The following is a 24,606-nucleotide window of genomic DNA, read 5'->3' as shown; positions in this document are numbered from 1 at the left end:
ATCACGCATTTGCCCTTCTTTATATATATAATAATAATATATGCCATTTAGCAGACGCTTTTATCCAAAGCGACTTACAGTCATGTGTGCATACATTCTACGTATGGGTGGTCCCGGGGATCGAACCCACTACCCTGGTGTTACAAGCGCCATGCTCTACCAACTGAGCTACAGAAGGACCACACTACCCGTGAGTTCTACTGGCTGCTATAGTTCATAATATTCAGCAAACAAGAGCTTGAGTTCCTCTTCGAATAGTCTATTGGTATAAGAAACACTAAAATAATTCCATAATGTCCAAAAGCTATTCTAGTCTAACTTTTCCTGCATGGGACTCCAAGAGCTAAAGGGCTCTGTAAGGTTGGATGGGGAGCGTCGCTGCTCAGCTATTTTCAGATGTCTCCAGAGATGTTCAACCGGGTTCAAGTCTGGACTCTGGCTGGGCCACTCAACAACATTCATAGAATTGTCCGGAAGTCACTCCTGCATTGTCTTGGCAAGGACCCTAAGCACGCAGCAAAGACAATGCAGGAGTGGCTTCTGGACAAGTCTCTGAATGTCCCTGAGCAGCCCAATCAAAGCCCGGACTTGAACTCGATTGAACTGTCCCCATCCAACCTGACAGAGCTTGAGAGGATCTGCAGAGAAGAATGGGAGAAACGTATATCTAAACAAACCCCTGTATTATAAAAGTAAGAGTAACTACAGAAACACAAAATGTAATATTGATATGGACCAATAATGCTGTTTTTTTAGGGAGGTACGACTGTATTTTACAGTAATGCTGATTATAGTTAAAGTGTGCCTGTTTCAAGATAGGGAACTAAGCGAGAGAATGGAGACATGTTGTACTAAGAATGAAAATACAGGTCGCTCTAAACCTCGGGCCCCTTGTGAAAATTATGAGTCAGAAATTTGGAAACCAAACAGAGAAATGGACTAAATGGACAAATGGAGCATCTCCGTCAGATGGGATGCTCAGTACAGAGAGACTTCATGTGTTGCTCACCACAGAGAGACTTCATGTGTTGCTCACCACAACCTTTCATTGTGGTAAAGGATCTTTGAAGAAAAAGTTGGAAAGACTTCAGGTGGAAGGGACCATACCAGGTGCTCCTGACCACATCCTCTGCTGTCAAGGTAGCAGAATGAGATACATGGATACACGCATCCCACTGAACAGAACCAAGAAATCCGAATGGCAAGGAACATTGGTGAATGCAAAAGGACCTGCTTCTGGATTGGTCTCACCGTGACAGTAGGGACCGTTGTCTGCCTCCTGCTGGCCAGTAATGATGTAGGCGTATCCAGGGACCGTCCCCAGCCAACAGGACCAATGCAGGCCCACAGGAGAGGCCCAGAAGAAGCAGGTAAGGTTGCGAGAGGAAAACTAAATTTCAAAGACAATATGAACTCATTCCTTTCCACAGCACAGATGGTGGTGAACGGCCTATCCCCATGCACTTCCTGTTGGGTCTGTGGGCTAAGACCACTGGGGGTAGGGGAAGAATTCCCTTTATTTGGTGTCCTAGCCGGTGTAAATGAGACGTTGTCAATGCTCCTAGTACTGTGGTTTTACAATTCCCCTCTTAGACAACCGGACCTTATGACATCTTTTGCTTTTTATAACCAAACTTGGAAAGGTATAGTTGAAGTCAGAAGTTTACATATACCTTTGCCAAATACATTTAAACTCAGTTTTTCACAATTCCTGACATTTAATCCTAGTAAAACGTTCCTGTCTTAGGTCAGTAAGAGCACTCTTCACTACTATTTTAAGAATGTGAAATGTCAGAATAATAGTAGAGAATGATTTATTTCAGCTCTAATTTCTTTCATCACATTCCTAGCGGGTCAGAAGTTTATATACACTCAATTAGTATTTGGAAGCATTGTCTTTAAATTGTTAAACTTGGGTAAAATGTTTCGGGTAGCCTTCCACACACTTCCCACAATAAGTTGGGTGAATTTTGGCCCATTCCTCCTGACAGAGCTTGTGTAAATGAGTCAGGTTTGTAGGCCTCCTTGCTCGCACAAGCTTTTTCAGTTCTGCCCACAAATGTTCTATAGGATTGAGGTCAGGGATTTGTTATGGCTACTCCAATACCTTGACTTTGTTGTCTTTAAGTCATTTTGTCACAACTTTGGAAGTATGCTTGGGCTCATTGTCCATTTGAAAGACCCATTTGCGACCAAGCTTTAACTTCCTGACGGATGTCTTGAGGTGTTGCTTCAATATATCCACATACTTTTCCACCCTCATAATGCCATCTATTTTGTGAAGTGCACCAGTCCCTCCTGCAGCAAAGCACTCCCACAACATGATGCTGCCACCCCCGTGCTTCACGGTTGGGATGGTGTTCTTCGGCCCACTTTTTCCTCCAAACATAACGATGGTCATTATGGCCAAACAGTTCTATTTTTGTTTCATCAAACCAGAGGACATTTCTCCAAAAAGTACAATCTATGTCCCCATGTGCAGTTGCAATCCGTAGTCTGGCTTTTTTATGGCAGATTTGGAGCAGTGGCTTCTTCCTTGCGGAGTGGCCTTTCAGGTTGTCGATATGGGACTAGTTTTACTGTGGATATAGATACTTTTGTACCTGTTTCCTTCACAAGGTCTTTTGCTGTTGTTCTGGGATTGATCTGCACTTTCGCACCATAGCACATTCATCTCTAGGAGACAGAACGTGTCACCTTCCTGAGCAGTATGACCGCTACGTGGTCCCATGGTGTTTATACTTGCATACTATTGGTTGTACATATGAACGTGGTACCTTCAGGCGTTTGGAAATTGCTCCCAAGGATGAACCAGACTTGTGGAGGTCTACAATTTGTTCTGATGTCTTGGCTGATTTCTTTGGATTTTCCCATGATGTCAAGCAAAGAGGCGCTGAGTTAGGCCTTGAAGGTATGCCTTGAAATATATCTACAGGTACACCTCCAATTGACTCACATGATGTCAATTAGCCTGTCAGAAGATTCTAAAGCCATGACACAATTCTCTGGAATTTTCCAAGCTGTTTAAAAGCACAGTCAATTTAGTGTATGTAAACTTCTGACCCACTGGAATTGTGATACAGTGAATTATAAGTGAAATAATCTGTCTGTAAACAATTGTTGGGAAAATTACTTGTGTCATGCACAAAGTAGATGTCCTAACCGACTTGACAAAACTATAGTTTATTAACAAGAAATTTGTGGAGTGGTTGAAAAAAACTAGTTTTAATGACTCCAACCTAAGTGTATGTAAAACTTCTGACTTCAACTGTGGTTATAGAAGACCTTGTGAGAATAAAACCTGTCTCCCAACCATCCCAATAGAAAGCTCACTGACTGCAGCCTGGTGTATACAGGGTAATGAGTCTGTCTACCTAGGTGAAAATGTGTGCAATTGTACAATGGACTCTGATAGAGAATCAAATTGCTCACTGACAGTTCATGATTTGCAGATGGGCAGACCCTCAAAGATTACATTGCAGAAACTTCTAGAAGCCACTCTGACAATGAAGACAATGAGTGTGAGGTGACAGCTTAGCTGTTAACTATGTTTGGATCATGGTGTGTGAACCTTGCAAAATGGGCTATATTGGGAATATTTGTCCCTGTGTGTGTGATAACACTGTTCTAAGGCTCTGCGCTCTTCACGGGTCTCAGCAACTATCATGTTCACCTCTGCCACTGCAGAGGTGAACTGTTCGTTTGATTGGGCTAAAATAAATGCCATTTGCTGATGAGAATGATGAAGATAATGAGGACCATACGTAACTCACTGAAGGCCATAAAAAGTATAACCATGTTTTCTCCCCTGCATATGATGACAGTATTGCCATAAATTAAATTGTGTAATGAAATACGTGTGTAACTGTAGTGAAGGTCTTAAGTTAAACCATTCTACTGCAATTGTTTTTTAAGTGTAAGAGCTATGGAATAAGGATCAGTTACTAGTTTGATTGTACAATCCAGAATTAAGGGTTTGAAAGGATAATGTGTCTGGTTTTGTCTTGATTCCGCTGACTTTTATTAGAAGTATTTTAATAGAACCTCCTTTGATAGTTTAAGCCATAATCTAATGCTTACCTTAGAACTGTACAATAGTTATCACAGAGTGATAAAAGGAGGGAGTGTGACGGACATTTCTTTGTGTGCATATAATTCTCGTTTAGCACAATGCTGTTTTATGATAACCTGTCTTGGTTGGATTCATGCGAGTGATGGATTGACTGCACTAAGGAGTAAACCACGTTATCACTCATAAGCAATTTGGCAGTACGCCCAGAACATTGCTCTGGGAATTAGAACTAGTGACACAATATCTCAGTTCCAAAGTAAGAAGCCTTGTGTGGTATAAATCAGTCACACACAGCAACAACCCATGCTTATATGACTTGTTTGTGTAGCAGTACTTTGACTTTGAGTCTTTAGTGGTGATATTCCATGACACTAACAACATGGGACTTCCAGCATTTTTACCCTTTCCAATTATTTAAAAAAAAACAATTTTGGTGCAGATTCCCTCTATGCCTCCATTTTCGCGGTCTTAAATCATTCTTCTCGCTATCGCTCTCTTTCTTTGATACTCCATGAGATTCCTTTCTGATAAGCCATTCTTAAGTACCCGTAGAGCTACTGCGTATCCCTTTCCTGCACCACCTTTGAGAACTTATCTGTCCACCGTGGCACCACCCGCCATCTTCCTCCCCCTGAACACACTAGCACATCTGCATCCGATATAATTATAGACTTTACTGCCTCAGCGCACTCATACACAGATCCCTTCATTGATAAATTCTGTCCCACCCGCTCACACAGGTACTTGAACATCTTCAAGTTAGCCTTCTCAAAGCAACATCTCATGTTATTGCCTCTACTCTGCATACAAAACATCCACATTGACCTTACATCGAACTTGAAAATGATCACTCCCTACCATGGTTTCTCTTCCCATTCACACCACCCTGCCACCACTGCAGATACCAATGTCAAGTCCAAGCATGACTCTGTCCCCCTCCCATCATTAACACATACTAATCCCCTGTTAACCATAAATCCTTCAACTATACTTCCATTGTTCTTTATATTTACTTCCCCAGATTTCATTATGGGCATTAGAATCACCACACCATATTACCTTCCTACCCCTACACATCCTATCAATCCCGTCTAAATGTGCTAACATGAGACGTTTGGAGGGGTTATAGAAAATAACTCTATTCCTACATATTTCTATCTCCAATACACTGTATTCCACCCCATCTGTAACAAACGTAGAACAAGCCACACCTGACCCTTCCAATTCTATCACACCGTACCAAACTGAATCCCAGATTCACAAACTTCAGTTGAGGTTTGAGCCATGTCTCTTGTACACACACTACATCTGGTGCTACATCCATATTTACATTTACATTTAAGTCATTTAGCAGACGCTCTTATCCAGAGCGACTTATCATATACAAACATCTTAAACTCCTGCCCGTTAGCTATTACGCTTCTAGTGTTCAACTGAAGGACCTGAATAGGTTGTTCCAAACCATCACCTCTTGGCTGATTTAACATCTCATGCATCATTACTTCAGTTGCTTCTGTAATTCCCAGGAAATCTTTGGCCACGCATACCACTATGTGTGTAGACTTCTTCTTAACCTGATCACTCATATTCATCACACTACACATGAACTTCAAGAAGTCAACCCAGTTCACCACCAACAATTATTTTGTGACCGCACACTGATGGTCACGTCTTGAAGACCCCAGTTCGTACGACTCAATAATCTCCCCCTTCCATTGGAGGCTGGTGCATCAATTTCCTCACAGGTTGTGTCCGTTGAACTCGCCGTGCTGCTTCCGCATATGTTTCCTTGTTTGTGATCTCTGTACCTCACTATATCCCCCCCCCCACCCCTCCCCCCCCCCGCAGTTACAGTATCTTGCCTTGGCCTCCACCCCACACCTGCCATAATCATGTGGCCCCCAACACTCCTCACAACATCTCTGCACCGGCACAAACTCCCTAACATAAAAGCTGAAGAATCCTAGATGTACTCGTCTCAGAAGATTCCCTTCAAACTCCCTTCAAACTGTAACAGCGCCATTATGCTTTCTACTCCACCCTCTTTTCTTACTGCTCATTTGCCTCGCATCATCCACTTTCCCCCCCAGTCACCTCCCTCACACTCCTCAATTGACACCTCCATCAGAACTCCCGCAATCAGCAATCACCCCTCTCACTTTCGCCCTACTGCCAGGGATATGGCATCTCACCTTACCTCCATTCAGCGCCTCCATTTTCAGTATCTTGACCCTACTATATTAACCACTAATATCATTCATTTTCCTTTCCCTACGCACCAACTTTTACATGTTCTATATCTGATTTGATGGCCTTTGACAACATTATCAGATGTAAGATTTTAGTGATTGTTCTCCTGTACCTCATCTCCCTGCAGGTTTGCTCTCATAGACGGTGTGCAAGTTCTCCCACTTAAAAATATGAGAGAGGCCTGTAATTTTCAGAGGTACACTTCAACTATGACTGACAAAATGAGAAAAAAAAATCTAGAAATCACATTGTAGGATTTTTTATGAATTTATTTGCAAACTATGGTGGAATTTGTTTTGGCCCATTCCTCCATGCAGATCTCCTTTAGAGCAGTGATGTTTTGGGGCTGTTGCTGGGCAACACAGACTTTCAACTCCCTCCAAAGATTTTCTATGGGGTTGAGATCTGGAGACTGGCTAGGCCACTCCAGGACCTTGAAATGCTTCTTTCGAAGCCACTCCTTCGTTGCCCAGGCAGTGTGTTTGGGATCATTGTCATGCTGAAAGACCCAGCCACGTTTCATCTTCAATGCCCTTGCTGATGGAAGGAGGTTTTCACTCAAAATCTCACGATATATGGCCCCATTCATTATTTCCTTTACACGGATCAGTCATCCTGGTCCCTTTGCACAAAAACAGCCCCAAAGCATGATGTTTCCACCCCTATACTTCACAGTAGGTATGGTGTTCTTTGGATGCAACTCAGAATTCTTTGTCCTCCAAACACGACGAGTTTAGTTTTTACCAAAAAGGTCTATTTTGGTTTCATCTGACCATATGACATTCTCCCAATCTTCTTCTGGATCATCCAAATGCTCTCTAACAAACTTTGCATGTTATTTTGGCATTCATGTGTGTCACATATCAGTTTGCAAACAATGTACAAAAATATATATATCATTGAGTTAATAAAGCCGCATACAAACATGGTCTCTTTTGTGTTTTCTTGAGTAAGGCAGCTCTAAAATACAGAGTGTTGCATCGTGATTGGTTCAGTGTTCTGTCACTCATGGGGACACCACCGCCAAGTCTAAGGGTAGAGCTAGAAAATTAATGCCCTTTGGGTACTAACATAGTTACATTAGAAGTGCCTATCCAAGAAGACTCAAGGTCATTGGCCACAGATAAAATGACATCAAAATCACATTATATCTACAGTAGCTTTGATTGGACTCATCATGTCAACATCATACTTTCAAAATCTTAGCTAGCTGTCATCAAGAATCAAGTCGACAATCTACTGGCAAATCCTTTTTAATCCTTGTCATACGAAGATAAATAATTAAGATGAATTATAGATAAAACATTTCGGTGCTCATCGGCGATTGGACATAAACATTACACAACAAGTTGGAAATTGAAATTCAACAATGAGTGGTTTGGAAGGAATCAGTGGCTAACTGCAAGCATTGCAAAGCAACCATTAGCTTGCTATTCAGTGGAGTGGCTGTGTGGTCCCAAGTCTAATATTAAGGGTATCTTTTCTTTGTTTAAAATTATAAACATTCAACATTGGCCATGCTGTCAAAGCATGATTTGTGCCACGCTCAAAACAACTTATCTCACAACTGCAACATCTGAATTTAGTGAGTTCAAGACAACTAGGAACTCAGGAAAAATGAGCCATGACTGTGAAAATACATTTTTAACTTTCAATACAACTCGGAATTGTACATTCGGGACTCGGGTCTCTTTCTAAAGCTACAACCTGAAGATCACTGACGCCATCATGATTCAACCTTTTTCTTCCCCAAGTTCCCAGTTGTCTTGAAAGCACCATAAATGCAGAGAATGCCAGACTTTGATTACAAAATTTGCCCATGAAGGACCACTGCTTATATGCCCCCTTTATTTTTCCTACGGTTCTGACTTGTTGTACAGGGATTACACTGTAAGAACGGTCCATGTTCTGAATTCTGTCACTATACATTTCAAATGTACTGAACAAATGGTTATATTGACTACGTCCGTCCTAGCTCGCTCATTACTGTCTTAATCTAAACTACCGATTGCCCCTTATCCGCTTGTCGTCCCCTTATGCTATAGTTTGTACATCTCAATTGTCAGTAGAAAACACACTTGTTTATGCAAGTCAGCCATATCGGCTATGTTTTAAAAAAAACAGTAAATGAGGCAGAATGAACTGCTTCGCTGCCAGACAAGACTTCGCTGATAGCCAGGTGTAGCAGTGGTAAGGTGTTGGGACTGCTGTTGGGACAGCTTTATGTAGGCCCTAACAGTTTGTGGTCACCGTTTGTCACCGTTATAGTGGAATGAATGTATTGTGTAGTGTTGTGCTGTATAGTGGCTTTGCTGGCATGCATCCCACTTGTTTTTGTTGCCCCACCAAGGTTTACATGCTAAAATCACCTACGGTCCAGACTGAGGATAAATCCTCACATAATGCATCCCTGACCACCTCAGATCTGAACACAATCAGACGACAAAGCGACTTTGGTGCGTCTAAATCAGTCTTTTCAATGCAAGCTTCGTATTCTGACAGCAGAAGTTGCATGTAAGTGTCAAGTGTAGACAACAATACTGCGCACCGATTTTACAGTTAGAATCCGGTGAAAAATGTCGGTAGTTAGATGTCTACAGCGGGTGGTCCCTAAAACACAGCGCTCTGAACAATCGATCAGTAGACGAACGCTAGATCGTGTGCGAACCTTACGAAACATGGTCCTCAGAACGTTAGGTGCTAGCTGGACTGAGAACAATATACAAAGAGGCGATATCTCACTCCTGTATGGGGGACCAGTGACGCTAAGGGGACCAACAAACAGGAGCAGGGGGATACAACAGATGCATTCAATAGAAATAGACTAGCCTATATACCCAACATCTCGTCATTCATTCACAAATATAGGCTATTCATCCCCAACAACAGCCTAGTGTATAGTCTAATGAAAATGTAATTTAAACAATATTCTGAGTCTTACCTTGTAAATCTTCTGATTTCGCCAGTGTATAAAACTCGAAAGCAATCCCTTTACGTGTGCTGTGTCCCCCCCCCCAAAAAACAAATATATAGATATATTATGATTTAAATTATTTTATGCATCTACCTATACATCTAGCCTATGTTTTTGCCTCTGTGCACTCAGGTTGTCGGAATATAACTGCATTTATACTTTACGCAACAATGCATCAGATTGAGAGATGATATGTCTGTTTCAGCCTGTGCTGTGACGAATCCAGATGTGAGGCTATATTGTGATATGTAGCCTAGGCAAAATAAAACAGATTTGGAGGCGGTTTCACGGACTTAAATTCGACAGGTCGGGCAGTGTTAAAAGCGAGGAAGGACCGCATAGCTCAGCTCAAACCGGTCATGGCTAGAAACCCCGATGGCTGTAGTATATACATAGTGGTATCCCCGGAAAAATGAGCCCACCCTGCATTCCTCAAACGCGCTAAAAGGGCTTTGGGATTTGTAGTCCTACTGGTCATACACGCAGTGTTGCCAACTAATTTTCAGGGGAAGTTGCAAGAGGCAGGTCGATTTGTTGCTAAAAGTTGCTAAATGACGTTATGATGTCATTGCGTAATGACGTAACATTGCGTCATTACGTATAATACATATAACGTTACTAAAATTGACTGGCCATTTGTTAGTTTAGATTTGTTTGTTTATTATCATATATTTTTATTTGTAAAAGTAATAGCAACACATTTTTATATGATCACATTTTTATTTTTAAACACAGCACATTGAATTATTGAACAATTACACATTATTGCACAATTACATTTTTTTAAATATATTTTTTAAACTAGTAAACCTACACATTCTGAACATGATAGTTTTAAGCAGTGTATTGGTAGTTAGTTAACATGGTACCTAAATGATCAACAATTACAAGTACAGGCTAATGACAAGGTATATATGCTATCTTATTGAACAAGCAACTTAACTCAAATAATGATGTACGCGCTAAGCATCTCTCTTCAGCTCTCTCCAGCTCTCTCCAGGTTCTTGTGCTGCTTGGCTGGCTAGCTGCTCAATGGTTTCCTCCAGATATTCCCACTGTTTTCGCACACACTGCAGTACACACTGCCACCATCAGCTGTGTATCTCCACCAGTTCCAGAAAGTCCACTCCTTGCATACGTACTGTAGATATGATGAATCATAGATTGGCAAGGAAATCCTCTTCATCTTCACTGTCCAACTGCATTGTCACGGAGCTGGAACCAGCAGTAGAGGACGGAGTGTCCTTAACTTCTTTGGGATAGGGGGCGGTATTTTGACGTCCGGATGAAAAGCGTGCCCAAAGTAAACTGCCTGCTACTCAGGCCCAGAAGCTAGGATATGCATATAATTGGTAGATTTTGACAGAATTTGTAATGTAACTGGGGCCGTTGAGTGCCAACAGAAGAAGATCTTCAAAGGTAAGGCATATATTATATCACTATTTCTGACTTCCGTGTCGCAACTCCCTGGTTGAATTTTTTTTTTTTTGCATTTGTATGCTAGGTGCTGTCCTCAGATAATCGCATGGTTTGCTTTCGCTGTAAAACCTTTTAAAAATCTGGCATGGCAGCTGGATTAACAACAAGTTAAGCTTCATCTTGAAGTATTGCACTTGTGATTTCATGAAAGTTAAATATTTATAGTAATTTAATTTGAATTTTGCACTCTGCAATTTCACCGGATGTTGGCCAGATGGGACGCTAGCGTCCCAATGATCCACAAGAAGTTTTAAAGCTGTATGCTGCTATGGTGCCAAACTGAAGCAGAACTTTACTGGGTAGTTTATGCTGGTAACAGGTATCACCAGCCACTTCAGTCCATACCGCACCAGGAGTATGGAGTTGAGAGTGTGCAGTGACATTCTATTTCTTAACTTTGACTTGACCACACATTTGGCTGAACAGCCGTTCAACCTCCGCATTTGAGTGTGGCAAGGAGAGGACAGCGAGTGCAGCTTTGCACAGTTCTTCAAATGGATTTCACCCGGAAGAGTCCGTGTAGTTATTGACTGTATTTTCAGTTGAGTCCCACCTAAACAGATGGATGTTTCTCCATTGGGAAACAATTGTATCAATTGTTTGGGGCTGGTATCCCAGTAGCTCAGCTACTTTAATCATTTCAGTGGTGCCCTTATTGTGCTTTAGCGTTTCCTTAACACTGAACAAGGCCATGTTTCGCAAGGCTTCAAGGTTGTCTGGGAGCCTTGCTTGCAGCTCCTTGCTTAAAACAACAATGTAGTTGATGCACTGTGTCCGAATGACCTTTTTGTCTTCTGGCGCAAGACTGAGTTGGTACACCGTGCTCTCGAAAAGGTACGGAAGGTATGGTGATGGACTGAGATGTCCATCAATGGCATCCGTCAGGACACCCATTTTTGCCATTGGGTTGACTACTCTGCTGCAAATTGATGTTAAGAGGTGTACCAGATTGTCCAAAAGCTTGACAGGATCTGTTTGCTCTGACTCAAATGACTTCACTGCAACTTATACATCAGACAGGATTGATTTCAAGAATGTCAGGTAGACATAGTTGGTCTTGTCCATGTACATGGCGTGGAGCACATCCGCCATGTAGCAACGCTTAAAGGCCTTGGTCAACTCAAAGTGGAGTTTCAGTTCTTCCCACTGGCTCAATATACGAGGTACCGGAGGCTCAATCGATAGCCAACGTGTGGCACACACTTTGGTGATCTGCAGGGGTTTCTGGCCACAATTAATGGTGGCATACACTGCTTTGTACGCCTCGCAACGTTTTGGGGAAATGTAAAAACAGTTGTAGGTTTCCCTGATTAAGTACTCAACACTCCTAGGGACGGTCTCTTTGGATGCTGCGACAGACAAACAATTGTAAAGACTGGCATGAGTACCAAATTGGGCAATGCACATTCTTCCTTTAAAATCATGTGCACCCCAGTCATCAATGACACATTAACAGTGCCTGAAGATTCTCTTTTTTTAAGGTTACACTTCTCAAGAAACTCAACTACCACCTTTGCTATTGATCTGGCATCGCCCCCTCCAATTCACATCAGTGGACTCATCCAAAAGGAGTCTGAACTCCTCATACCCACATCTGATGTTACCCTTTGAGAAAATAAGGAGCCAGTACTCCCCTAATCATTTCTGTGCACTTGGTGCGGTGCATTTGGAAGTTTGTTGCTGCCACAGAATCTGAAAAGGCAGCTTTGCAAGCCATACCTAAATGGTTGCATGCTAGCAGGGAACAATGCTCTGCAGTGGCCATTGCCATAGTAGCTTCTGCGCTTTTGCAGTCATCCACTTTCTTTTCTTAATCAATTGTGGTAATGTAGACTGCGTTGTGGGATGTACGTTATTGATTTATTTATATGCTTTGCTGTAGCACAATGTTTATTGATGTCATACATTTTTGCAAGCATGTCTGATCAGCAGTACGCACAGTATGCCCGACAATCATCCCCAATTACTGGCTTCAGCCACCCTTTAAATTCAGGTACAGACTCCCACTCTTTTCTGTACTTCTGGCTGTACAATTTTGATTGAGACATGTTGATTGATGTTTTAAGTTCTGTTCAAGATCAACATTTGTGACCAACTATATTCATTGGGTTCGTCTCAACGAACGCATACTACTGCTGTTGCAGTCAGCCAACAATGATTTTTAATTTGCTGAAATTACTGCTGGCCTGCTGCTGCCTGTGCAAGAGCTGATCGCCTGCTGCTGATGTCACTCACAACGCACTTTTGCTGCCAGGACGTGTGTTGTGACTAGATGCTGTTGTTGCTAGATGCTGTTTGAAAAAAAAAGTTGCCAGGTTACTCTGAAAAGTTGCTAAATCTAGCAACATTTCTAAATTAGCATCACTGCATACACGTTCTTTTCAACGCCACAGCTGTGTGAATTCGGCAAATCCATGGTAAGTGGTGTGCTTCAAGGGAACTGTAGTTTCATCATGTTCATCAAGACGCGGGCACTGTCCTGAAAATACAGGCATGCGCAAATAACAGATTAATGATGATGATGATTAAATACATTACTAGTAAAAAGTTTGGACACACCTACTCATTCATGTGGTTTTCTTTATTTTTACTATTTTCTACATTGTAGAATAAATAGTGAAGACATCAAAACTATGAAATAACACCTATTGAATCATGTAGTAACCAAAATAGTGTTTAACAAATCAAAATCAATATTTGATTTGAGATTCTTCAAAGTTGCCACCCGTTGTGGTGTTTTATGAGGGGGATATTTTCCGAGTCTGCACTGACTACCTGCATCATAGTTCCTGTATTTGTCTGCATATTTCATCCCACTGAGCCACCTCAGCTTCTAAGCAAAGCATATGCATTGTCGCCACCCAGTGGAATAGTGTCAACTGTTAAATGTGTTGATGTTGGCCGCTTTTTCATTTTATTTTTGTTAATTTAAACAATTGATAGCAGATTTTAGATAGATACGCCAGATACATTTTATTTTATATCTTTGAACTCCATGTTACGTCCTTATAATTGTGTCGCTAGGTTTCAGGCACGTTGTGGACCGAATTTGTTTAATGACGTCGCAGATCACGAAGGACCCACGATCGACAGCAAGCGTTTACCCGTAAAAGTATCATTACATTCACAATGTTGTGAATTAAATGTGTCATCAAGTTGATATTAGCTTCATCCCAGATGCTACACCGTAAATCATTTGCATACAGTATCCCCACAATACAATATTGAAAATAAAATATATCAATAGAAAAATGGTTACGTGTTTCTCAATTTTGAAGATGACCGGTTTTGGGTAGACGACTGGCTGAATGAAAGCCTAGCACCGTAGCTGTTTTTTTTAGGATAGTATGCAAGTTAAGTATTGCAAAGTTGCTTTGTCTATTTCGTAAAGTATTTTTGTAGCTAGCTACAGTAGTCTAACTTAGCTAAATAGTTATGGTTTTGTTTGTAATCAATGTTGACTAGTTAACTATCGTCAACAGATGACGAAATGCTTTTCTTGCAAATGAGTGTGCAGTATCAACGACGATCATTACTTTGTTGCATCATGAGAGCTGAGGTCTCTTGCCAATTCATACCCTGTCATATAAAAGCTACGTTGCTAGTTATGTTTTAACACTTCCAACAATGCTAAACTTTTTTGTGTGCAACAATTTACTAATCATTTCTCCCACAGCTGTGGCCTATTTCACCTGCACCTGAAGGTTGCGAAAAAGACACTGTTTTTTTTATTAACAACAAATCAATACATAAAGCACACGAGGGAACACAAGCATTTTAAGACGGTTAAATGCTCTACTAACAAAAAAGCTGTTAGAATTGTAAGTATATGCATGTCCCTTAAGGTCCTTGTGTAATTGTAATGAAAAAGACACTGTTTCTGTATAACCTGACTCTGCTGCTGGCGTCACCCACGCCATCCATGGCAACTTCTCAGGTACATACACATTATATACAAAAGTATGTGGACACCCTTTTGGCTACTTCAGCCGCACCCGTTGCTGACAAGTGTGTAAAATCGAGCACACAGCCATGCAATCTCCATAGACAAATATTGTCAGTAGAATGGTTTAACTGAAGAGCTCAGTGACTTTCAAACCATGGCACCTTTCCAACAAGTCAGTTCTGTTATTGTGAAGTGGAAATGTCTATGAGCAGTGATAGGCTACACAAACTCACAGAATGGGACCGCCGAGTGCTGTAGCACTTAAAAAAACGTCTGTCCTTGGTTGCAACACTCACTACCAAGTTCCAAACTGCCTCTGGAAGCAACGTCAGCATAATAACTGTTCTTCGAGAGCTTCATGAAATTAATTTCCATTCCCGAGAAGCTGCAACACAAGCCCAAGATCACCATGCCCAGTTTGGGGAAGGCCCTTTCTTATTTCAGCATAACAATGCCACCGTGCACAAAGCAAGGTCCATACAGAAATGATTTATCGAGATCAGTGTGGAAGACCTTGACTGGCCTGCCCAAATTCCTGACCTCAACCCCATTAAACTCCCTTGGGATGAATTGGATCACCGACTGCAAGCCAGGCCTAATCGCCCAACATCAGTGCCCGATCTCACTAATGCTCTTGTGGCTGAATGGAAGCAAGTCCCTGCAGCAATGTTCCAACATCTCGTGGAAAGCCTTCGCAGAAGAGTGGAGGCTGTTATAGCAGCAAAGGGGGGACCAACTTCATATTAATGGGCAGGTGTCCACATACCTTTGGGCAATTAGTGTAACATCCCCTCTTGTGCTCGCTCATCCCTGAGTGTTTATATGGGGTGAAAGTAAGCCGAAACAGAGTAATGGCAGAATAAATAGTGTAGCTACACCATACCGGTTGACCATGAGCCTATCACAATTAAAACGTATATGCCAAGAACTGGAAGCTTTCACACTATCATTACTGCATGTCAGTCACATGGAAAATGAGCGAATGGACTTCAACGTGCAGTTTATGCAGCAATTCATGTTGCAAGTGTATGCTTGATGAAAGGCCATCACTGAATGTCATTCATGAACCTTTTTGGTGTTTTGTAAGATGTTTTTGTTTGCATTTCTAAAATGGTAGGTGCACAGTGCACTGTATGGATGCTGGAATTATTTTCGTGTACAAAAGTGGGTAGGTAGCCAGGCTTACAGGTGCCTTTTGAAATTATTGTTTGACAAGCAGATGAAAACATCATCATAACTGGTTTTTGGTAATGCCACATTTTAAAGGTAATACATGTTTGAATTAAATGACTAATCTTTACCATTAGGCCCACAGAGATCCTATTAAATTCATATGGATTCTATATGTAATGCTATGTTTAGAATGAAACACAGAAAAGTACAAGTGTGTGCACACTGAAGAGGTCCCGTACCAGGAAGAAATCTACTTTCACCCTGAGTGTATATACTGTATAAAATTGATGTCACATATGATCATTTTGGGGAATATTTATTGACTTGCCTTGCGGGAACCAAGATGCAGGAGATAGTTGTTTCTGGGGGGGAAGATCATTGAGCTCCTGCGTCTAGATGCCAACACAGGGAAGGTTCATACCCTGCTCACCATGGAGGTGTTTGGCAATATCCGCTCCCTTATGGCCTTCAGGCTGACTGGAGGAACTAAAGGTGTGTGTTATGTATGTGTGTCTGCCTGTACGCCTGAGATTGCATTTTGGTATATAGATATGACTCAATCTTGGCGTCAAAAGAGTAGTTGCTGTGTGTAATGTAGATTCATATTTTCTATGTATATGGTTGAAAAGCTCTGATTTTGAAATCTCTTTTGAGACATTTGTGCTTTTCATCCCTAGACTACATTGTGGTGGGCAGTGACTCGGGCCTCATCGTGATCCTGGAGTACCACCTTTCCAATAACACGTTTGAGAAGATCCATCAGGAGACCTTTGGCAAGAGTGGCTGTCGTCGCATCATCCCTGGACAGTTCCTTGCCGTCGACCCCAAGGGCAGGACAGGGCAGTCATGATGGGTAAATAAGCTCTGAGAACTGTGAAAGATTGTTTTGGAAAGTGTTGATAGCGGTGTTGACATCTGTGACTTGATGGGCTAATCCCCTATTGCAATGGACAGTTTTCATCTCCGAGTTGCAGTTTACTGATTTACATATTTGTTTCCAGGTGTTGTAGTTTACTGATTACCTCTGTGTTTCAAGAAGCTGGTATACATCCTGAACAGAGATGCAGCAGCACGTCTCACCATCTCCTCTCCCCTGGAGGGTCACAAGGCCAACCTGCTGGTGTACCACATGGTAGGAGTGGTAGGAGTGGACGTGGGCTTTGAGAACCCAATGTTTGCCTGTCTAGAGACTGACTATAAGGTGAGAGCCCAGCACTGACCCCTATGATATGTGAATTGGCTCATGCACTCTTGTTACGTTCCACATACCTGGACTTCTTTACACAGACTCAGATGTGCTGCTACTTTATTCGCTCTCTACCCACCCAAGTGTTGTTGAAATGATGAGTCTTCATGTCTCTTCTCTGACAAACCACTGGAGAGAGCTTAGACACCTCTGATCCCCACACAGCTGTTCTGCTACTACAGCTGTCCTGTAAATCCTCATCCCGTCCTCTTAGTTTCCACTGACCCACAGCATATTACTTCTACCTCCGTCCAGGAAGCTGACAATGACCCCACTGGAGAGGCTGCATCCAATACCAGAGAGAGAGAGAGAGAGAGAGAGAGAGAGAGAGAGAGAGAGAGAGAGAGAGAGAGAGAGAGAGAGAGAGAGAGAGAGAGAGAGAGAGAGAGAGAGAGAGAGAGAGAGAGAGAGAGAGAGAGAGAGAGAGAGAGAGAGAGAGAGAGAGAGAGAGAGAGAGAGAGAGAGAGAGAGAGAGAGAGAGAGAGAGAGAGAGAGAGAGAGAGAGAGAGAGAGAGAGAGAGAGAGAGAGAGAGAGAGATATGAGGCATGCCTTGCTTCAAAGTAGCCTTGTGAAAATCTAGCCATAAATGTTGAGACAATTATTTTGTCAAGACTTCCTCATGCCATTAACCAGCATTTCTCTCCTGTTCTATTTGGTTTCATATAAGAAGCCAAAGGCACAGTCCATAAAAAAAACAAAATAGACCATTAAACACATGTTAGAATGCTAACACATTAGCACAAGTCATAGCAATGGAGGCTGCTAGCTAAATATGCTAATGAGCGTAAAAGAAAATAAAACAATTGCGTCGACGAGCAATCCAGCTCATGATGTTGTACACATGTGGTACATTCGGAAAGTATTCAGAGCCCTTGACTTTTTCCACATTTTGTTACGTTACAGCCTTGTAATAAAATATATTAACAAAGGACTTGGCTAACCAGACCAGTCGTGTTGAATTTGTGAATGTTTGTATGGATCAGTTTTAAGTTATTGGTACTATCCACACAGTGCCCTCATTCTTTATTTTGCCCTAAACACAGAATGACCTGGATGATTCTGAGAGAGGCATGATCTTCGTCTGCTCAGCCACCCACAAGAACAAGTCCATGTTTTTTTTCCTGGCCCAAATGGAGCAGGGGGACATCTTCAAGGTCACCCTGGAGACGGATGAGGAGATGGTGAGGGCAGCAGTGTGCAGTCTGAGATAGAAACTGGGGGAGGGCAGCAAAGAGTGCTGTTGAAGTGATGAGTCTTCATGTCTCTTCTTTGACAACATGAATATAGCATAAACACCTGATCTCAGCACACACACAGGTCCGTGTTCACATGATGGGATTCCTTCTCATTGAAAAACATTTACAGAGATGAGGATGAAGTACTTTGACACCATCCCTGTAGCCACAGCCATGTGTGTGCTGAAGACCGGCTTCTTATTTGTCTCTTCAGAGTTCGGCAACCAGTAAGTCATTCATTTAGTTAAAATCCCCCTCAATACCACACATTACTGAGACATCCATCTTTATCAGCTTGCTCTTCTGTGTGAATCGGTTTGTTCATAGTCTCCTCCCTTCTCTCTCTGCTAGTTACCTTTACCAGATAGCCCATCTTGGAGATGACGATGAAGAGCCAGAATTCTCCTCTGCCATGCCCCTGGAGGGAGATTTCTTCTCCCAGCCACGCCCCCTCAAGAACCTGGTGCTGGTGGACGAGCAGGAGAACCTCTCCCTTATCTCCTGCCAGGTGTGTGTATTTATGATGGAGCTCCGTTGGCAGCAGATAGTCTTCCTGGGGTCCAGTCAAATGAAGGCACTTGTACAATTTTAAAAACATTACAATACATTCACAGCAGAATGCCCTACTCTACTACCACATATCTACAACACAGAATCTATGTCTGTATGGTGTGTATGTTACCGTGTGTGTATATATACATGTGTCTGTGCCTATGTTTGAGTTGCTTCACAGTCCCTGCTGTTCCATAAGGTGTATTTTCATCGTTTTTTTGCATGAGTTACATAGTTCCATGTATTCATGGCTCTATGTAGTACTGTGCTTCTCCCATAGTCTGCTCTGCACTTGGACCTTTAAGAGACCTCTGGTGGCATGTCTTGTGGGGTCTGCATGGGTGTCTGAGCTGTGTGCCAATAGTTTAAACAGACCGCTCGGTGCATTCAACATGTCAATACCTCTCTCAAATACAAGTAGTGATTAAGTCACTCTCTCCCCCACTGTGAGCCATGAGAAATCGACGTGCATGTTATTAATGTGTACCTCCATGGACTAGCCCTCTTTGTGGCACCTGACCTCACGACTGAACAGTAGTCCACGTGCGACAACTAGGGCCTGTAGGACCTGTCTTTTTGATAGTGCTGTTAAGAAGGTAGAGCAGCGCTTTATTATAGACCAACTTCTCCCCATCTTAGCTACTGTTATATCAATATGATTTGACCATGACAGTTTACAATCTAGGGTAACTCCAAGCAGTTTCGTCACCTCAACTTTCTCCATTTCCACATTGTTTAGTTGAGGTTTAGGATTTAGTGAATGATTTGTCCCAAATAACGCTTTTAGTTTTTTTATTATTTAGGAGTAACTTTAGGAGTAAGTTGCTGTAGAAGTTGACATGTAATAGTGCTGAGTCGTCCGCATAGGGGCGGCAGGTAACCTAGTGGTTGGGCCAGTAACCGGAAGGTTACCGAGTCCCCGTGCTGACAAGGTAAAAATCTGTCGTTCTGAGCCAGACAGTTAACCCACTGTTCCCCGGCTGCCGACGACGTGATGTCGATTATGGCAGCCCCTCGCACCTCTGATTCAGAGTGGTTGGGTTAAATGAGGAAGACACATTTCAGTTGAATATGTTCAGCTGTACAACTGATTTAGGTATCCTCCCCTTTCATAGACACACTGGCTTTATGCTTATCGTTAGTAGAGTTTTTTAAAGTAGACCACTCGCTCCCCTGAGGAATTCCTAATTCTACCTGGATTATGTTGAAGAGGCTTCCATTTAATTACACCCTCTGTGCTCTGTTAGACAGGTAACTTTTCATCCACAGTATAGCAGGGGGTGTAAAGCCATAACACGTACATTTTTCCAGCAGCAGACTATGGTTGATAATGTCAAAAACCGCACTGAAGTCTAACAAAACGGCCCCCACAATGTTTTTATCATCTCTTTCTGTCAGCCAATCAGTCATTTGTGTAAGTGCTGATCTTGTTGAATGTCCTTCACTATAAGTGTGATGAAAGTCTTAATTTGTTTACTGTAAAATAGCATTCCATCTGGTCAAACAATTGTTTCCAAAAGTTGACTAATGCTTGGTAACCGGCTGATTGGTTACCTATTTGAGCCAGTAAAGGGGGCTTTACTATTCTTAGGTAGCGGAATTACTTGTTTCCCTCCAAGCCTGGGGGAACACACATTCTAGTAGGCTTAAATTGGAAATATGGCAAATAGGAGTGACAATATCGTCCTCTATTATCCTCAGTAATTTTCCACCCAAGTAGTCAGACCCCGTGGCTTGTCATTGATGATAGACAATATTTTTAATCTCTTCCACACTAACTTTACAGAATGAAAAATTACAATGTTTGTCTATAATAGTTTGGTCAGATATACTTGGATGCATAGTGTCAGTATTTATTACTGGCATGTCATGCCTATGTTTGCTAATCTTGCAAATTAAAAAATCATTGATGTAGTGGACATTATCAGTTGGTGTTGTGATGAATGGATCCATCTGAATCAATGAATTATGGAGTTTGCCTTTTTTCCCAAAATATAATTTAAGGTGCTCCAAAGCTTTTTACTATCATTCTTTATTTAATGTCTTTGTTTCATAGTGTAGTTAATTATTGTTATTCAGTTTAACCACATGATTTCTCATTTTGCAATAAGTCTGCCAATCGGTTGTGCAGCCAGACTTATTTGCCGGTCATTTTTGCCTCATCCTTCTCAACCATACCATTTTTCAATTCCTCATCAATCCACAGGGATTTAAGTTTTCAGTCATTTTCTTAATGCTTATTATCAACTGGAATAAGCAATTTCATAATTGTGTCAAGTACAGTATCTGTTTTCTCCTCATTACACACCACGGACCAACAGATTCTTTACATCAATAACATAGGAATCAATACAAAATACACTTACTTATACACTATATTAGGCCCAGCCTTTGGAACTTAAGTTTTCCTAGATATGGCTACTATATTGTGATCACTACATCCGATGGATCTGGATACTGCTTTCAAGCTCATTTCTGCAGCATTAGTAAATATGTGATCAATACATGTTGATTGATTTCCTGTATTGTTCGTAACTACCATGGTAGGTTGACTGATAACCTGAACCAGGTTGCAGGCACTGGTTACAGTTTGACACTTTTTCTTGATTGACAGGATGGCATTGTCTCCCTCAATCCGTGCAATGGCTACTGCTATAGGTTTCAGGCTGCTTACCACTCTCTCCCAAAATACATCATCCTGGAGGATCCTCTTGATGGGGCTGTCCCTATTGGCAAACAGATATAGTCATTTCTTGGAGAGACTCCTTCCCCTCCAGGAAACTGTCAAACATGATGACAACACCACCCTAACGGGTGTTGCTGGGCAGCTTCAATGTGGTGCTCTTGTTCTTCTCACTTTGCTTGGTGAGGTAGCTTGCTGCTATAACTTGATGACCCTGCACATGTGATGGAAGTATGCACTGTGCATGCAGAGGGTTGCAAGTCCACTGATTTGGGGATAGTTTAACCAAAATATACCACAAGACCTATAATTGCCTTGTGTATCCCACAAAAAAGGGTTGATGTGATAAGCTAACTTTTTTGATTAATTTAAACAAAATTCCAAGGCTTAACTTGACCTGGAAATTTAACGGAACGTTCCTGCTCAGTCAGACTGCTCTATCAAATCATACACTTAATTAGAATATAACACACAGAAATACGAGCCATGGGTCATTAATATGGTCAAATCCGGAAACTATCATTTCGAAATCAAAACGTTTATTCTTTCAGCGAAATACGGAACTCTTCCATATTTTATCTAACGGGTGGCACCCCTAAGTCTAAATATTGCTGTTACATTGCACAACCTTCAATGTTATGTCATAATTCTGGCAAATGATTTAGTCATTGTTAGGAAGAAATGGTCTTCACACAGTTCGCAACAAGCCAGGTTGCCCAAACTGCTGCATATACCCTGACTCTGCTTGCACTGAACGCAAGAAGTGACAATTTCCCTAGTTAATATTGCCTGCTAACACTAATTTATTTTAACTAAAAAATATATATATATTTGTTTATTGATGTTATGCTGGTGAATGAGGACCCAAAAGCGACTTAACAGAAACAGAGTCTTTATTCCAGTCTTAAACAAAAACGATAATCCTGGATATTATCTTAGGTAAATACAAAACAGGAAAACTGAAATCCTCTCGTCAGTAGAGAGGAACGACTGGAGACGCGACCACAGACTGCAGGTCGCTTCGGGAAGGCACAGGCCGTAGCTGACATAGACACCTGCTCACACGCAGTATCTGAAGAAGGCAAAAACACGACAGGGCGGAACAAGGACACAGAACAGCAAACATCAAACAAGGATCCGACAAGGACAGAAGCGGAAAACAGAGGGAGAAATAGGGACTCTAATCAGAGGGCAAAATAGGGGACAGGTGTGAAAGAGTAAATGAGGTAGTTAGGAGAATGAGGAACAGCTGGGAGCAGGAACGGAACGATAGAGAGAGAGAGCGAGAGAGGGAGAGAGGGAGGGGGAGAGAGAGGGATAGAAAGAGGGAAAGAACCTAATAAGACCAGCAGAGGGAAACGAATAGAAGGGAAGCACAGGGACAAGACATGATAATCAATGACAAAACATGACAATTGATTTTAAGAAAGGCATTGATGTTTGTGGTTAGGTTCATTGGTGCAACAATTATGCTTTTCGCAAATGCACTTTTGTGAAATCCTCACCCGTTTGTCAAAGTAGGCTGTGATTTGATGATAAACTAACAGGCACCGCATTGACTATATGCAACGCAGGACAAGCTAGTTAAACCATGTGCAGTTAACTAGTGATACGATAATGTTATGCAGGTGAATGAGGACCCAAAAGCGACTTAACAGAAACAGATTTTATTCCAGTCCAAACAGAAAACGACTAATCCTAAATTCTTAACAGGTAATGTCCAAACGGGGAATAACAGAAATCCTCTAGTCTGTAGAGGGGAATAACAGGAGAAGCGGCCACAGACTGCAGGTCGCTTCGGGTAGGCGCAGGCCGTAGCTGATAGAGACACCTGCTCACACAGCATCTGATGAAGGCAAAAACACGACAGGACGGAACAAGAACACAGTACAGCAAACAAGGATCCGACAAGGACAGAAGCGAAAACAGAGAGAGAAATAGGGACTTAATCAGAGGGCAAAATAGGGGACAGGTGTGAAAGAGTAAACGAGGTAGTTAGGAGAATGAGGAACAGCTGGGAGCAGGAACGGAGCGATAGAGAGAGAGAGAGAGAGGGAAAGAGAGCGGGAAAGAACCTAATAAGACCAGCAGGGGGAAACGAATAGAAGAGAAAGCACAGGGACAAGACAATCTATGACAAAACATGACAGTACCCCCCCACTCACCGAGCGCCTCCTGGCGCACTCGAGGAGGAACCCTGGCGGCAACGGAGGAAATCATCGATCAACGAACGGTCCAGCACGTCCCGAGATGGAACCCAACTCCTCTCCTCAGGACCGTACCCCTCCCAATCCACTAAGTACTGGTGACCACGTCCCCGAGAACGCATGTCCATGATCTTCCGTACCCTGTAAATAGGTGCGCCCTCGACAAGGACGGGGGGGGGAGACGAATGGGGGCGCGAAGAAAGGGCTTGACACAGGAGACATGGAAGACTGGGTGGACGTGACGAAGATGTCGCGGAAGAAGAAGTCGCACTGCGACAGGATTAACGACCTGAGAAATACGGAACGGACCAATGAACCGCGGAGTCAACTTGCGAGAAGCTGTCGTACGGGGAAGGTTACGAGTGGAAAGCCACACTCTCTGACCGCGACAATACCTAGGACTCTTAATCCTACGTTTATTGGCGCCTCTCACAGTCTGCGCCCTATAACGGCAAAGTCCAGACCTGACCCTCCTCCAGGTGCGCTCACAACGTTGGACAAAAGCCTGAGCGGAGGGAACGCTGGACTCGGCGAGCTGGGACAAGAACAGAGGGGGCTGGTACCCAAGACTACTCTGAAAAGGAGATAGCCCGGTAGCAGACGAAGGAAGCGAGTTGTGAGCGTATTCTGCCCAGGGGAGCTGTTCTGCCCAAGACGCAGGGTTTCGAAAAGAAAGACTGCGTAATATGCGACCAATCGTCTGATTGGCCCGTTCTGCTTGACCGTTAGACTGGGGATGAAAACCGGAAGAGAGACTGACGGAAGCACCAATCAAACGACAGAACTCC

The 24,606-nt window shown here is 42.5% G+C and overlaps 1 protein-coding gene and 1 pseudogene across 1 annotated transcript in view; one reads left to right on the top strand and one right to left on the bottom strand.

The window, feature by feature from the left end:
- The window catches only part of LOC124000292 (CMP-N-acetylneuraminate-beta-galactosamide-alpha-2,3-sialyltransferase 2-like), a 48,458-nt gene extending 38,734 nt beyond the window's left edge, over positions 1–9,724 (bottom strand). Inside the window, exon 1 of the mRNA XM_046306563.1 lies at positions 9,264–9,724. The gene's annotated coding sequence lies outside the window, so the exon portion shown is untranslated. The remainder of the gene's footprint in view (positions 1–9,263) is intronic.
- A 6,513-nt stretch (positions 9,725–16,237) lies between these two features.
- The window catches only part of LOC123989837, a 45,653-nt pseudogene continuing 37,284 nt past the window's right edge, over positions 16,238–24,606 (top strand).

The sequence above is a fragment of the Oncorhynchus gorbuscha genome, linkage group LG02 (genome assembly GCF_021184085.1).
Source record: "Oncorhynchus gorbuscha isolate QuinsamMale2020 ecotype Even-year linkage group LG02, OgorEven_v1.0, whole genome shotgun sequence".
Classification (NCBI taxonomy): domain Eukaryota; kingdom Metazoa; phylum Chordata; class Actinopteri; order Salmoniformes; family Salmonidae; genus Oncorhynchus; species Oncorhynchus gorbuscha.
Note: the sequence above shows the minus strand (reverse complement) of the source record. Positions and strands in the feature narration are given on the sequence as shown.